Source organism: Oryctolagus cuniculus, chromosome 12 (genome assembly GCF_051225735.1).
Source record: "Oryctolagus cuniculus isolate XC-2025 breed Fujian yellow rabbit chromosome 12, ASM5122573v1, whole genome shotgun sequence".
In the NCBI taxonomy this organism is placed as follows: domain Eukaryota; kingdom Metazoa; phylum Chordata; class Mammalia; order Lagomorpha; family Leporidae; genus Oryctolagus; species Oryctolagus cuniculus.
In genome coordinates, this window is record NC_142878.1 from 98,769,837 (window position 1) to 98,784,509 (window position 14,673).

Below are 14,673 nucleotides of genomic sequence, written 5' to 3' on the forward strand. Positions count from 1 at the left end.
AGGTTTCTATAAAAATGTCTACTACAGTCATAACACAGTAAATTTTAAAATGAGCATGATTTATTAAAATTATAGTAGCATATCATTCATAACAATTTGACAAAGATATAAAAGAAAGTTTGACAAAACTATATTTGCGGCAATACTGATACACACAGGCATTAGTTTCTTTTCTGTTTTTCTTTTGTTGTTGTCTGATTTTTTTAAAAGAAAATTTTAGCTCCCATATATAAAGGAGAACATCTAATATTTGTCTTTCTTTGTCAGGGTCATTTCACTGAGCATGAAATCCTCCAGTTGCTACGATTTTGATGCTGATAACAGGATTTTATTTTTTATAGTTCTGTAATATTCAGTTCTACATATATGCATCGAATTTTGCCAGCACCACTGATTGAATAGATTATACTTTTTTCCAGTGTATAGTTTGAGCAGTTTAATGGAAAATCAATTGGCTCTACCTGTTTGGATTAATTAATTAATGAATTTCCACTATCATGCTGCTTTGCTTGTATAGCTTTGTAGTAAGCTTTGAAGTCAGGTATTCTGACGCCTCCAAGTTGATTTTTTTTTATTTTGCTCAGGATCGTTTTGGCTATTCTTGATATTTTGTGATTTCTTAGGGAATTTAGGATTATCTTCTCATTCTGTAAAAAATGTCATTGGTGTTTGATAGGAGTTTCATGTAATTTGTAGGTTGCTTTATAGGTATTTTAATTATACTAATTCTTCCAATCCATGAGCAAGTTATATTTTTCCATTTTGGGAGTCCTTGATGATTTATTTCTTCAACATTTTAGAATTTTCATTGTAGATATCTTTCATTTAATTGGTTACATTTATTCCTAAATATTTTCTTTTTGTCCCTCTTGTGTATGGGATTAATTTTTAGATTTCATTTTTGGCAAATTGGTTATTAGAATATAAAAAGCTATTGTTTTTTGTATGTTGATTTTGTAACCTATAACTTTACTGAATTGGTTTTTCATCTTGAACCATTTTTTGGTGGAGTGTTTAGATTTTTCTGTGCATAACATCATGTATTCTACAATGTGGTTGAATTCAGTTGTTGTTAATAGTTGTGTTGAGGAATATTTCATGTTATAAATATAAGAGCTTGTCAAAAAGGCTTAAAGTTTACCTGTGGGAAATTTCTCTGTCAATTGCCATATGGGAACTAGAGTAGTGCCTGGTAGACTTGTGGACTGCCATTGCTAATAGAGTGCATGGGTTCACCCATTGGTTTATCACTGCTTTCTGTGTCCCCGACAGACTCCCAGTGAGACAGTGAGGCTTCTTAAGGGAAGGCCTATACTCAAGGTTGTGTGCTGAGTGTTGATGGCAGCAGCATCTAAGTAACATGGTCTCATGGGATCATTGGAGACACTGGTATCTCCACCTGGGTACTGCAGTCTTGTGTGCTGTGGGGTCGTGAGTCTGGATGCACCAGATGACTGCTGGCTGCCCCTCACATGCTGCCAGGCACCACTCAGGACATGGTTAAGAAAGCAGCTGCCCTCTCTGCAACTGTCTCAGATGGTGAAGTGCCATATCTCAGACACCGGGGAAGTCCACACAGAGGTACACACCTTGCTGTGGATGGAGACACAAAGCCTGCTCAAAGACTGGACAGGGACACATTGAGAAGGGCAGCCTTGCTGTGTTCCTGACAGGAAGTAGTCTATAAATCACCGGGCAACAGAGTTGGCAGCTGGCAGCTTTCACTGAACTACATCAAGATCCTGTCCAACTTGCCTGGGAAGCACAAACAGATGGCGCCATGTTTGCACAGAGGGTGAACATAAACTGTCCCTTTTTCTACTGCAGTGGGCGTCCAGAGCATGTCAAACACCACAGTACAGCAGGAGCCTCTTTATTTCAATGGACGGTGTACAGTTAAGAATAAAAGAGAACTACTGAGGCTGTTAGGCATTCTTCAGCGAGTATGTGCAGTCACCACCCCTGAATGGGAAAGCTGCCCCTAGGACAGTCCCAAACAAGCTACCTTGGCCCCAGTGGATTTATTTATTCACTTACTTAGGCATTATTCATTATGTTTCATTGAAAGACAGAAAACAGATTTCCCATTGGCTGAATCACTCCACTTGAGTGGCAGAGGCCCAACTATCTGAGCCATCCTCTGTTGTTTCCCAGGGTGTGCATAAGCAGGAACCTGGATTTGAATGTGTGACAGGTATTGATCCTCGATACTCTGTAATGGGATGCTGGCACCAAAATGATGTCTTTAATTGCCATGCCAAATACAATGTATTGTTGCCTTTATATTCTAATTATTAGAATGGCAGTGTGAGATAGAGAAAGATGTTTCAATCTGTTGGCCTCACCCCCCAAAGCCTGCAAATATTCTGGAAAGGCTAGGACAAAGTCAGAAGCCAAGAACTTTATCCAGTTCTCTCCCATTGGTGGTAGAGACCTAAATAACTGACGTAATACCTGCTCTCCATCAGAGTGTGCATTAGCAGGAAACTGCACTGCAAGAAGATTGTACTGAAATCCATGCACTCTGATATGGGGTGTGGGGAACCCAAATGACATCTTAACAACTCTGGAATAGTTCCTTGGCCATTGTTATATTTTAATGATTTTTATTGGAAAAAAAATTAGTGAGGGAGAGACATAGAGATATCATCCAACCCACTACCTCACTCTCCAAATGGCTGCAACAGCTACAGATTAACCAATATGAAGCCAGGAGGAGGAACTGTATCTTCTTCTCCTACATGGGTTGCATAGACCTGAGTTCTTCAGACATCATCCATTATCTATCCATGTACCTTAAGAGGAAGCTGGACTGAAAGCATAGTAGCTGGGGCATGACCCAGCACTACAAGATGAAATGTAAGCATTGTTAGCTGAAGCCTTACCTGCTGTGCCACAACATCAGCATTCCCATTGTTATTTGCAAGAGCAGTTGCACAACAGTGCCAAGCAAAACTTCTGGCCCTGTTGACGGCAACTTCGGAAGTTAATCAAGCTCCGCAAACCATGAGCACCCTGGGAAATACCAAGGCAGACACGCAGAGTGTTCACAGCCAGAGGTTCCTTCAGCATCTCCCTGCAATCCAGTGCTGTGTAATCAGATGTGGTGCGCTCTCTGACTTCCTCTGATCCATTATGAACACAATGGGACCTATTCTGAGCATCAACAACAAAGTCAATGGCTTTGCAGGCTGCACTGCTGCCTACTGGCTCATTTCAGGCAAGTCTCATGAGTTTCTCCAGATGGTCTGGACACCACTGAGGCCCTTCTAGACAGAGAGAAGACCACCAGACATTCAACAATGGTGGGATTCTTGAGCACACTAGGGGTAAGCAGTCATCACCAGGCATCTTTATGGGTGACAACCACCATGTGTTAGGGTCACATTATAGACCCTTACGAATCATCAGGCACTAACTCCTATGGCATTGTGATCTTTCCCAGTGTAGTGCATCAGTCACGCAATATTCATTGACAGACTATGAAGAGGACATGCCCTTGGGTCGACTGCCATGGTCAGCATTAAGACGGGACCCAACCTCTTCCCATGAGTCCTTGTGTTGCTTCTGCCCACCTCTCAGCTATCATTTCTGTTCCTTGGCATGGACAGCCTAAGACTTCTGTTCTTCACCTAGATCAATCCCAAGTCTTTTGTACTGATGTGGCATGCTTGTGTAGAGCCCGGACACTTAACACAACACCTCCCTATATTGATAACACCCTACAATAGCCACTCAGGCAGGACAAGTGGGGAATTGACATAGCTGTCCATGACATAGTATAAGTATTCTCTGAAGTACACTGAGTCATCTATTAACTCACCCATCAAGGACCTTCTCAAAGATGGAGGATAGGAATGGAGGCATCCTGCAGATTACCACCACCTCAAGAAGGTCATGCCTCCCTTTGAATTTGCTTTACTTGATATTATCAGACTACCCCTGCACTCCTGGGCCACAGCAGGGAGCTGGACTGGAAGAGGAGCAGTCGGGACAGAATCTGGCGCCCTGACCAGTACTAAAACCCAGGGTGCCGGCCCCACAGGTGGAGGATAACCCTATTGAGTTGTGGTGCCAGCCCTTAATTTGAAGGCCAACAGTGCACCTTTATGAGACTTCCAGTGGGCTGCCGGTATGGTCCTCCAGGGCTCGTGGTCTGTGTTAACAGGATCTGGCTGGCCTTCAGTTGTCTCCTAGCATCCACCTGTGACACTATGTTGAGGACATCGTTTCAACTGATAATCAAGAGGAGGAGGAAAAATGGGCCTCAATCATCAGCAACTGACTTCTTGACCAAGTGGGTGTGGACCTTAGTTCCATGTGAGATGAGAGCTTGCAACCTCAAATTTTGGTCTATATTTTGAACAAGGATTTCAAATTCCTCAACAAATCCACATATATCTGCTTTTCCTCACTGATTCAGTTTCAACCAGGGAAGCCCAGCACATTTTCAGTTTCTGATAACACCAACTTCCTCACCTCTAAAGAACCCTAAGATTCATCTGTCTCACCAGCCACCCACAAGGATGCACCTTGGTCAGGCATACTTCCAAGGAAAAAGCTAAGGATTACTCTACGGCTAGTTTTTGGTTCTGAGGGTCCCATGGGTAAAGGACTTCAAGTTAGCTTTGAGCTTGTAGTGACACTACTGTTTGACTCACAGAGAGTTTGGACTACCTCCCTCAGCATCATGAGCTGGGCCCTGGCCTCCAGCCACTGAGAATCTCTTGTTAAATGGAAGTGGTATTTTCAGAGGCCAGACAAACCCACACCCTGAGGAGTCTGTGTCCTTGACGAGGATGTCAGCCTCTGACACTTCGTCTATTTGCAGAGCCCCATCGGTCATCTCACATCAGATACCTCCTTCCAGATACAGGGGTAGTGTCATGTGTCTCAGGGGGCAGAACTTGTGATCGTCCTACTTGTCGTCGAGCAGTCCACCCTCACTCAAGGCCATCTTGAAATTCACATATCCACCAATTCTTGGGACAACACCAATTCCTAATGGCCTTTGTGTGGCCTCAAACTGGACACTCTATACCCTTACTTTGGAGTTCCTCCTTTGGTGGGTCACTGTTGATATCTGTGCTACTGGCCTAACCTCACTGAGCAACTCAGCTATTTTGATTGCCAAAATTCTACTGCCTTTTTTTTTTTTTTTTTTGACAGGCAGAGTGGATAGTGAGAGAGAGAGACAGAGAGAAAGGTCTTCCTTTGCCGTTGGTTCACCCTCCAATGGCCGCCGCGGCCGGCGCGCTGCGGCCGGCGCACCGCGCTGATCCGATGGCAGGAGCCAGGAGCCAGGTGCTTTTCCTGGTCTCCCATGGGGTGCAGGGCCCAAGCACCTGGGCCATCCTCCACTGCACTCCCTGGCCACAGCAGAGAGCTGGCCTGGAAGAGGGGCAACCGGGACAGAATCCGGCACCCCGACCGGGACTAGAACCCGGTGTGCCGGCGCCGCTAGGCAGAGGATTAGCCTAGTGAGCCACGGCACCGGCCTCTACTGCCTTTTAATGTAGCAAAACTGTACTTTATATTATCTACCTCCTTGCTTTCATCGGGGAGCCTCCCAGGCTTATATGATTTGGGACCTCATAGGCCTATCAACTTGGATTTCAGCTTGTAGCTTTCCTATTGTATCCAAGTCAGTTGTGGAAGTCCCCCAGAAACACCTGCTGTACAGACAAAACTGTCATTCCTGCTTCTCGCGTGATTGCATTTGGAGTGGTGATTATTCACATGCTACCTGGCAAGTGGATTTTGTTGACCTGCTGTAGCAAATGGCAGGTGCTTACTGTTACGTAAGCCTACACCAGACTACTCCTTGCTTCTTTGTTCATGGCTGAAAATGTCATCAGATTCTAAGTACTTCATCGCTGGTGCATTAAACATGGGACCAAAAATATCTGAAATACTTAGTTCCTGTCCATTTGGTGTATACACAGTGATGGAGTTTTTAGTTCACGTGAAGGTTATTTTTTTTGAAAATTTTGAAATTAACAATACTTGTACATACTTAAGGGCTACTGTGTGACATTTTGGTACATGTCTGCAATGTGTCCTGATTAAAAATGGGATGATCAATATTTCCCTTTACTTGTCAGTACTTAGGATTGAAGACTTGGAATATCTTCTGTATGTTCATTCAACACATACTCAGTTATTGTGAGCTATCCTCTCCATTATTCTGTGTAACATTCGAAAGTTACTCCTTTGATATACCTCTGATGTGGTACCCATCATCCAAACTCCTTGCATTTTCCCTCCAACGTCTTACATCCTTTATTAATTATTATGTAGTCAGATTGGTGCATTTTAAAGATTTATTTATTTTTATTTGAAAGGCTGAGCTATAGAGAGAGGGAGAGACAGAGAGATGTTTTCCTTCTGCTCATTCACTACCCAGATGGCTGCAATAACTGCAGCAGAGCAAATTCAAAGCCAGGAGCCAGGATCTTTCTCTGGGTCTCCCAAAGTGGATGTAGGGGCCCAAGCACTAGGGCTATGTTCCATTGCTTTCTCAACCCATAACCAGCGAGCTGGTTCAGAAGAGGAACAGCAGGTGGGTTCCCACATGGGATTCTGGCACCACAGGCAGAGCCTTAACCTACCATGCCACAGCACTGGCCCCCGATTGTTTTAGCTTGTGTTTGTGAGGGAGTGGGTACAGTATTTGTCTTTCTGTGTCTGGATTGTTTTCACTTACTTTCAGTTTCATACATCTTGCTTCAAGTGACAGGGTTTCATTCTTTTCAAGTGGCTGGATAGTATTCCATTCCGTATATATACAACAAACTCTTGACCCCTTCAGCTGATGAACTCTCAGCTAATTTTGTATGCCAAGATACTATTCCCTTTTAGTGAGACAAAAATGCCGTCTGCTTTATCTGAATCCCTGCCCTCATAGTGGAGACTGTGGTTCCAAAATGAGTTTGAACTCCTGGGCATATCTGATGCGGGGACATTTTCCTATTGTGGTACCAGAATGAGTTTCTTCTCCCAGGCATATCTGATCTGGGGACATCTTATACCTGTCATTTTGGATTTCTGATTGTGGTTTTCCTATTCCATCCAACTCAGTTGGAAAGTCCCCCAGGGATGTCTGTTTTGCAGACAAAACTCACATCATTCCTTTTTCTCCCATGGTGGTGTTTGGAGAGGTGATTCCTCTCACATGCCACCTGGCAGGTGGATTTTATTGGTCTACTGTTGCAAGAGGCAAGCGATTATTATTGTTGATGACCACACCAGAGTGCTCCCTGCTTTTTCCTTCATGGCTGAAAATGTGCTTCAAACATGAGACTACAGATACATGAACTACTTAGTTCCTTTCTATGGGGCATGGACCCAGTGTTGGTGGTGCTGGTTCATGGTATGGTTCTGTTTTCTGAAAATTTTGACATTAACAATAATTTCACCTACTTAAGGGCTACAGTATGATGTCTCGGTGCATATCTGCAATGGGTCCTGATGAAAAATGGGATAATCAACATTTCCCTTTCTTTGTCAATATTTTATGATTGAAGGCTTGGAATTTCTTCTGTGTGTTCATGTAATACCTACTAGGTTATTGTGAGCTAGTCTCCTCACTGTGCTGTGTAACAATAGGAACTTATTCCTTTGGTCTAACTCTGATTTTGTGCCCATCATCAAAACTCCCTCCATCTCCCGCAGTGCCTGCCATCCTTTATTATGCATTATACATTCAGGGTTTTAGCTTGCTTATGTGAAGGGGTGCACACGTTATTTGTCTTTCTGTGCCTGGCCTTTTTCACTTAACACGATATCCTCCAGTTGTATACATTTTGCTGCAAAGGTCAGGATTTCATTTTTAAATGCTTGAGTAGTATTCCATTTAGTATGTACACAACAAATTCTTGATCTCTTCATCTGATGATGGATACGTTGGTTGATTCCATATCTTGGCCATTGTTAACAGTGCTGCAGTAATCATGGTGGAGCAGGTATCTCTTCGATACAATGATTTCATATCTTTTTGAGATATACTGAGTACTGAGATTGTTGAGTCATATGGCAGTTCCATTCTTAGTTTTTAGAAATCCCCACGGTGTTTGCTGCAGTGGTTGTACTCATTTAGATTCCCATGCTCAGTATATGAGAGTTCTCCTTTCTCCATATCCTTGCTAGAGTTGTTTACTTTTTCTTTTCGATAGGCATTCTAGCATTATGAGGTGATATCTCTTTGGGGTTTTGATTTGCATTTCTTTTTTTTTTAAAGAGCTTTTATTTCTTTGAGAGGCAGAGTTAACAGACAGAGAGGGAGGCACACAAAAGTCTTCCATCTGCTGGTTCACTCCCCAGATGGCCGCAATGGCGAGAGCTGAGCCCATCCAAAACCAGGAGCCAGGAGCTTCTTCCAGATCTCCCATGTGGTTGCAGGAACCCAAGCACTTTGGCCATTTTCCACTGCTTTCCAGGCCATATGCAGAGCGCAGGATCAGAAGAAGAGCATCCAGGACATGAACCAGTGCCCACGTGGGATGATGGCCCTGCAGGCAGAGGCTTCGCCTGCTATGCCACAGTGTGAGCCCCTATTTTCATTTCTCTGATGGCTAGTAATAGTTTTTTTTTCATCTATTTGTTGGCCATTTGTGTTTTTTCTTTAAAGAGTTGTCTTTTTAGGCCCCTTGTGCCCATTTCTTAACTGCATTAGATGCTTGATTTTGAGTTTGTTGAGTTCCTGATATATTCTGAATATTAATCCTTTGTTGGGTAAGTAGTTTGTAGGTATTTTATCCCTTTCCATTGGTTGGTTGTTCACTCTATTACTGTTTTCTTTGCTGTACAGAAGCTTCAGCGTTTGATGTAGTCCCATTCATCAAGTTTTAATTTTGCTGCCTGAACTTCTAGGGTTTTTACCAAAAAGTCATTGCCTCTACCTCTTTTAAGAGATATCTCCGGGGCCGGCGCAATGGCTCACTCTGTTGACCCTCCGCCTCCAGTGCCGGCATCCCATATGGGCGCCGGGTTCTAGTCCTGGTTGCTCCTCTTCCAGTCCAGCTCTCTGCTGTGGCCTGGGAAGGCAGTGGAGGATGGCCCAAGTCCTTGGTTCCTGCACTCACATGGGAGACCAGGAGGAATCACCTGGCTCCTGGTTTCAGAACAGCAGAGCGCCAGCCGTAGTGGGCATTTGGGGGTTGAACCAACGGAAGGAAGATCTTTTTCTCTGTCTGTCTCGCTCACTGTCTAACTCTATCTGTCAAGTAATTTTTTTTAAAAAAAGAGATGTCTCCCTATGTTTTATTCCAGCAGTTTTGTATTGTCAGGTCTCAGAATTATATCTTTGATCCATCTGAGTTGATTTTTATTTTTTATTTTTAGTTTTCGTTTTAAAGATTTTATTCTATTTATTTGAAATACAGAGTTACAGAGAGAGAGGTCTTCCATCCGCTGGTTCACTCCCCAGATGGCTGCAATGGCCAGAGCTGTGCTGATCTGGAGCCAGGAGCCAGGAGCTTCTTCTGGGTCCCCCACGTGGGTGCAGGGGCCCAAGTACTTGGGCCATCTTCTGCTATCCCAGGCCATAGCAGAGAGCTGGACTGGAAGAGGAGCAGCTGGGACTCAAACTGGCACCTATATGGGATGCTGGCACTGTAGGCAGTGGCTTCACCCATTACACCACAGTGCCAGCCCCTGAGTTGATTTTTATGTGTGGTGAAACATAGACGTTTAATTTCATTCTTCTATATATGTATATCCAGTATTGTCAGCACCACTTATTGAAAGGACTATGGGATTCTCATCAAAAATCAGTTAGCTGTTACATATGTATGTTTGTATTTATGTATTTTTCTCTGTTTTCATTGATCTTGGTATCCATCTTCATTCCAGTTTCATCCTATTTTATTTACTATGCCTTTGTGAAATCAGGCATTGTTAGGCACCCAGCTTTGTATATTGTTTCTTGTATAAGATCACTTTGGCTGCTCTGGGTCTTCTGTAGTTCCATAGGAATGTTAGCATTTCTTTTCTGACTGTATAAAGAATGTCACTGGTATTTTGATAGGATTGAGTCTGTAGATTTCCTAAGGAATATGAACATTTTAATGTTAATTCTTCTAATTGATGAGCAGGGGATGTCTTTCCATTTTCATGTGTCTGATGATTTATTTCATCAGTGCTTTATAAGTTTATTGTGATCTTTCACTTATTTGGTTAAATTCATTACTAACTATGGAATTTTGGTAGCTATTGTAAATTTAGGTTTCTTTTTTCCTGTTTCATACTTTTTATTTTATTTAAAATATACAAATGTCATGTATTTCATATATACAGATTCAGGAAGGTGGTGATGCTTTCCATTCCACTCTCCATCCCGCCCGTATTCCCACCCTTCTTCCTCTTCCCTCTCCTATTCCCATTCTTACTTTTTACAAAGATCTTAAACTTACCTTTACAGAGGATCATTATTAGTGTGTAAGAATGCAACTTATTTGCACATTGATTTTGTATCCTGTGACTTATTGGTTTATCACTCCAAACATATTTTTACTGCAGTGTTTTAAGTTTTTCTGTCTAAAATCATGTCTTCTGAACAAAACATATTTTGACTTCCCCCTTCCCAGTTTTCATCCTTTATTTCTTTACTTTACCTGAGTACTCTTTTGAGTACTTGAGATACTATATTGACTAAGAACGGTTTATGTGGAGTTCTTATCTTGTTCCAAAAATCAGGGGAAATGTTTTCAGCTTTTTCCCATTCAGTATGATATTGGCTATTGTTTTATCATATAGCTTTGAATTTTGAGCTGTGTTTCCTCTGTACCTTGTTCAGTTTTTTTTTTTTTTTTTTCATGAAGCGATGTTGAATCTTGTGGTGGAAGCATTCTCTGCACCCATGGAGATGTTCATTTGTTTTATGTTGTTCATTCTGCTGATGTGATTTCATTGATTTTTATAGATGTTGAACCACACTTGCGTGACTCTGATAAAACCCACTCATCATATTACATGTTGTGTATGTATACATATATGATACCTTTTTGATGTATTGTTGCATTCATCAGGTTTCCAAAGCCTCACAGCCTAGAAAGTGTTTGAAATAAGAAAGCTTGAACTCACTACCCATGCTTTTCAATCCCAAAAAGTCCAAAACATTTTCCCAAGGTCACAGAATGACAGACTGTACTAAGGAAAGTAATCAAAACCTAATTCCAGGTCTGGCACTGTGGTGTAGTAGGCTAAGCCTCCACCTGCAGCACGGGCATCCCATGTGAACACCAGTTCATGTCCCAACTACTGCTGGCCAGAATCAGTAAAGTGTCATTAGGTTTGCGTGTTTTGTTTTATTACATGCTGTCTTTCTATGACCTTGGGAAATGTCTTCAACTTTCTGGGATTGAAAAAGCATAGGTAGTGAGTTCAGCATTCTTATTTGAACCACTGTCTAGGCTGTGAGGCTCTGGAAATGTTATGAAGTCTTAGTTTGGTTGTACTCCTTGTGCGACTCTTCAAGTCTAAAATGATTTCTTTTCTTTTTTTCTTTTTTTTTTTTTTTTTTTTTTGACAGGCAGAGTGGACAGTGAGAGAGAGAGACAGAGAGAAAGGTCTTCCTTTTGCCGTTGGTTCACCCTCCAATGGCTGCCGCGGCCAGCGCGCTGCGGCCGGCGCACCGCGCTGATCCGATGGCAGGAGCCAGGAGCCAGGTGCTTTTCCTGGTCTCCCATGGGGTGCAGGGCCCAAGCACCTGGGCCATCCTCCACTGCACTCCCTGGCCACAGCAGAGGGCTGGCCTGGAAGAGGGGCAACCGGGACAGAATCCGGTGCCCCAACCGGGACTAGAACCCGGTGTGCCAGCACCGCTAGGCGGAGGATTAGCCTAGTGAGCCGCAGCACCGGCCTAAAATGATTTCTTATAAAAAGTTTAGAAGCATAGACTTTTTATGAGTCAACATACACGTGAATGAAACCCTCATGTCATCAGATTTTTTTTTCTGTGCTCATTTTTAATAAAATACCTATTTTCAACTTTATCCAGTTGAAGGGGTGGAATGTTCTAAGTTTAGAGCCTGTTTATTATAAAAGTCATGACTTTTGTTTGTTCAAACTAGGAAATAATCTTTTTTTTATTTTTTATTTTTTATTTTTTTTATCCTTTATTTAATGAATATAAATTTCCAAAGTACGACTCATGGATTACAATGGCTTCCCCCCCCATACCGTCCCTCCCACCCACAACCCTCCCCTTTCCCACTCCCTCTCCCCTTCCATTCACATCAAGATTCATTTTCGATTATCTTAATATACAGAAGATCAGCTTAGTATACCTTAAGTAAGGATTCAAACTAAGAAATAATCTTTGTAGCTAACCTCAGGTGACACCAGGTTGGCATTGTATTTCTGGTTAAATTATAAGCTCCTTCAATTTCCTGATTAGTAGTGTATTTATAATCAATGGCACACAGTTGAATGTTTTAGAAGTTTTATCTACTTATTTGAAAGGTGAAGTTACAGAGAGGGAGAAGCAGAAAGAGAAGCTTTCCATCAGCTGGTTCACTCCCTAAATTGCTCCAGTGGCCAGGGATGGGCCAGGCTGAAGCCAAAAGCCAGGAGCTTCATGTGGGTGTGCCACATGGGTGCAGAGATCCAAGAACTTGTGCACATCTTCTGTCGCCCTCCTAGATGGATTAGCAGTGAGCCGGATCAGAAGTGGAGCAGCTGGGACTCGAACCACCGCCCAGCTGGGATGCCGGCACTCCAGATAGTGGCTTAACTCACTGTATCACACAGCTCGAGCGCCACAAAGTCTAATTTGTAATCTTATGCTTATCTGCTAACATCATGCCTTTCTTCAGATAAAGGAAATCCCTGTTTTCACAAGGACGATTACATAAAGAAGTTGACAGGTGTATCTGTTGTCTTCTTTTCCGGATTGTTTGGTCATCTTTGCAATAACTTCCTTTTCCTTCTCAGAAATAAACATCTGAGGAGTTACTGACATGCACATTCCATTTCTTTATATGTTATTGGTTTATTATCATTGGAGGAAGTCTTCCTTGATTTTTCTCATCAATACAGTCCCAGACATTCACCTTAAAATCCACCTCAGCAGTTCTTTGTTCTTTATGGTGAGAGCTTTTGTGTTTAGATAACTAAAATTTGAGGGCTTCCAACGCTGTGGTGTAATAGGTAAAGCCGCTGCCTGCAGTGCTGGCATCCCATGTGGGTGCTGGTTCAAGCCTGGCTGCTCCACTTCCGATCCAGCTCCCTGCTAAGGCCTATGAAAGCAGTAGAAGATGGCCCAAGTCCTTGGGCCCCTGCACCTGTGTGGAAGACCCGGAGGAATCTGCTGGCTCCAGGCTTTGGATCGGCGCAGCTCTGGCTGTTGTGGCCAACTGGGGAATGATCCAGCAGATGGAATACCCCCACTCTCTCTCTCTCTCTCTCTGCCTCTGCTTCTCTCTCTGTGTAACTCTGACTTTAAATAAATAAATAAATAAATATTAAAAAATTAACAAAATTTTGAACTATGTTTTACTTTTGCCCAATCATTTTATGGAAAAGTGCTTTGAGAAATCAAAAATAAAATTATCCGTGAAAAACTTAATTATTCCTACTAAATTACAGCTATTTTTACTATATTATGTAGCTATGATTGTAATGTTTTAATAGTAAGACATACATTAGAATGTTGCATATTTTTCTTTTCTACAAATTTAGTTATTTCAATTTAATTTACACAGATGGTAATTATCCTGTAGTAGAATGGAGAAAAAGTATATAGATAAAAATGCAAACATGTGCAAATTTTCAACTTCAAATATGTAAATAATTTCTTTTTCAAGATTGGTATTTATTTGAGAGATAAGAGTAACAGAGAGAGGAAGAGACAGAGAAAGTCTTCCATCTTCTCGGTCACTCCCCCAGTGGCTGCAACAGACAGAGCTGAGCTGATTGGAAGCCAGGTGCCAGGAGCCTCCTTGGGGTCTCCCACATGGGTGCAGGGGCCTAAGCACTTGGGCCATCTTTCAGTGCTTTTCCTGGGCGTAGCAGAGAGCTGGATTGGAAGAGGTGCAGCCAGGACATGAACTGTTGCCCATATGGGACGTTGGTACTGCAGGTGGTGGGTTAGCCCACTACACTACTACACTTGCCCCAGTAATGCCTTTTGTAAGTTAAATGCATCATATTTGTTAGAGAGGTGCTCTTCACGCACACACACTCACTCACTCATTTACACTCAAAAGTTTATAACCAAAAAGTCTTATTTGTATTTGGTGTTTGGAAAATACAGCAAGTATATCTGCAAAGACACTTAAGCAGATCAAGGGTACACAAAAATGAGACATTGATTAGGATGACTTTATGGAGAAGGTGATCTGTGTGAATGAGAGCTATCAGAATAAAATCCTCTTCTGCAGTTTGGTCAAAGTTTTCTAATTCTTGCTTCTATTGCTTAGTCTAATAAGAAATAAAATTGATAAGGAATAAATGGTCATACATTTTACTAACATACATACATACATTTTACTAACACCAGATGTGTTGGAAGTGACCTTCTTAGGAGAAACAAGGTTGAGACTTGTAAACAAATTACGATAATCATTGAATCTTAAAAGGTACTAATGATTTTGGAAGAGAATTTTGGAAGGAGGAGATAACCACCCGTGATGACCTAGTCACACAGATTTATTGTCAGAATTTGTGAGGCTT

General features: G+C 42.2%; 1 protein-coding gene across 30 annotated transcripts in view; it reads left to right on the top strand.

The window, feature by feature from the left end:
* The window catches only part of LOC103346732 (NBPF family member NBPF4), a 255,956-nt gene that overhangs the window by 113,195 nt on the left and 128,088 nt on the right, over positions 1–14,673 (top strand). The window contains exon 1 of one of the 30 annotated variants that reach the window (XM_089310696.1): positions 8,258–8,544. The exons of the other annotated variants lie outside the window; for them this stretch is intronic. The gene's annotated coding sequence lies outside the window, so the exon portion shown is untranslated. Of the gene's footprint in view, positions 1–8,257; positions 8,545–14,673 lie in introns of those variants that run through there. 30 annotated transcript variants of the gene reach the window in all.